This window comes from Nanorana parkeri, unplaced genomic scaffold (genome assembly GCF_000935625.1).
Source record: "Nanorana parkeri isolate BGI_ZX_2015 unplaced genomic scaffold, ASM93562v1 scaffold113, whole genome shotgun sequence".
In the NCBI taxonomy this organism is placed as follows: Eukaryota; Metazoa; Chordata; class Amphibia; order Anura; family Dicroglossidae; genus Nanorana; species Nanorana parkeri.
This window is the reverse complement of record NW_017306381.1, coordinates 1,505,888-1,508,563: the sequence shown is the minus strand read 5'-3', so window position 1 is coordinate 1,508,563 and position 2,676 is coordinate 1,505,888.

Sequence of the window (2,676 nt, the reverse complement as noted above, 5' to 3'; positions counted from 1 at the left end):
AGTGCTGGTGGTGCATGGTACATCTGGCTCCTGTTCTGCCTCCCACCCAGCTCACTGACATCACTGGTTGCCAGTGAGCTGGGTGGGACGCCGGACAAAATATCACAGGCTGCTAAGAACTCGTAGCAACCTGAGAGATATGGTCGGAAAGGGGGCGGCGACCACACCTGACGCCCCCCCGATGAGATGCCGCCTTTGGCAACCGCATAGGGCTGCCTCTTTATAGGCACAGACCTGCCTCTTATGTTAAAACTCTGAAGGTTTCTATACGTACCCTGCTCTGTCAAAAAGTAGGAGGAAAAAGTATTGGCTGCAGTTGGGCTTTCATAATTGTTTCGCCCCCACAGAGCATTTAACTTTAAAAATGAAAAATAACACCTGTGTTAATTAAGGCAAAAATAAAGATTGTTCTAATTAGGACATGGCCGAAAATAGAATGTATGATTTAGTGAACTGATGCCATTTTGACATGTTGCGTGCTTTGGGCATTCTAAAACTGTTGGAATATGCAAATAAGGCCCGCTAAGCTACATACGGCATGCCATATTTCCCAGAGATTGGTGCCACCGATAAAATTATTTACATTATGCATTTACCTCTATATCTAAAAGCAAGGTAAAGCCTATAGATTCCTTATAAAGCAAACATTTGCACCTATCCTTCCCTCTGTTCAGCCGCTGGGGGAAAAGGAGGGAAAAGCCTGTGTAAGCTCTGAGTTACGTAAATCACAGCTTACTGAGGACTCTCTCCCCACCCATATGTTTCAATAATGGGCCAATCACCAAGCACTAACGCTGTCACATGAGAGGAAGAGGAGTGAGTCACATGTTACTCCATACCTGGAGTAGTACCTGGTGCGTCTCTCCAGTTCTGGTGGCTAAATAGACAGGCAGGAAGATGAGTATGTACTGCTAATGAGCGGGCGTTACAAGGAACCTGTTGCCTTGCTCTGCATGGTCAAAGCACAGATTTGCTTTAAAGCCTATCTCCGGGAAAATAAAACGCCACTTGCAGTGGGCTTGCCCGTGCTGCAAGGGTTAAATACTCATTTAAGTAAAGACTCATCTCTTCAGGGAAGCCTATCCCACCTCAACCTAACCACTCAACCATCACATTCTCAAACAATTCATCCCCACACTGCTACCTCCTCATGTATCACTTGCCCCTCCCTTCTAGATTGTAAGCCCTTAGGGGCAGGGCCCTCCATACCATCTTGTCTTTAATTTGTATTGCGATTGTAGTGTCTTCCTTATATTGTAAAGCGCTGCGCAAACTGTTGGCGCTATATAAATCCTGTATAATAATAATCAGTCTAGAGTATTGGGTAAAGCAGCTTCACTTACCTACTCGCTGCTCCCTTCGCAGTCAGCACTCTTATCATCTTCCCTATGCTCCGGCTTGTGGACTATCCCTTGGTTTCCTTACGTATAATGCAGGGCTGTGGGCCCTGCATTGAATTTGATGACATAAGCGGGCCTCCGACCGCCATAGAGTGGGGGTAAGAGGCTACGGGTCTTGTAGCTTGGAGTGAGCCTGGTAAGAATTCAACTTTAAAGTTACTGATATACTCAGGCTTCCATTGCTGACCCCTTCTTTTGAAAATCAACCCCTTCCTCTTCTCCATAACATAATGGGGTGATGTCTTATAGTCCACAGAGAGGACTGGGAACAATTGAAGTTATCAGTTCCCAAGATTTCAGACAGACTTAGGTATTTTCGCACTTTCTGAACAGAAATAACAAAGCACTTCCAATGGTATATTTAACACACCACAAGGCAGCAAATAAGGTAAACAAAGTTCATTGTTGGGGTTCACATACACTTTGATACCTAGAACAAAACACGCAGAGACAGCAGATTCTCTATATATTTTTTTATATATAGTTTTATATATATTTATACCAGAAATAATTGTTATTTCATTCATCGTCGTGACCCCCCTCGTATCTGAAAACTCCCTTCGCAGGGATTGAAAGATGAATCACGGTGAGGGGGGGTGGAAGAAAATGACCAGGGCGGATTGGTAAATGCTGGAGCTAAGGAATTAAAGCCATTGCCCACAGGCACCAGTCACATGTCATTGATGAAGCTGTGCTGGAATATGATTGGTTGCTGTGAGCCACATGGACACCTTCCTGCCCACTAGCTTTTACAAATGAAGTCCCGTCATAGAGAGGAAAGGGTGGTGGGATGGATGGTAAAGGGGGTAAGATGGCTAATTTTGGGCCGTGGTGTCTAGGGGTCATCAGCCTCTCTATAAACAAAGACTTACGAGAGTTGGGAAGCTTTTTCTGGTACACAAGGAGGACATATGGTCTTATTTATCGTGTCTCAAGGAAGGACTGTCTGCTTTTCCCATGGTGGCCCAGTACTCCAAATAAAAGGCAAGTTCTGTAGAACACTGTTTATGGTAGACACCAATGGGCCAGTTCAATCACCAGTTTCTTATAGCTCTTGGAGGCTCTAATGGTGAGATTCACTTGCATCCAAGATATATGTTTACATAATAATGAGGGAGGGGAGTGACCCAGCACTGGAGTTTCCAAGCTAAGACTTGAAGGAACATGGCAGCAATAAAGCCGAACTTGGTTTGGAGTGGATTGGACAAGACAGACGGTTCTTATTTCAGAAATTCTGATGAACATCTCATGGGGCTAGTGCACGAAGAACTGCTCA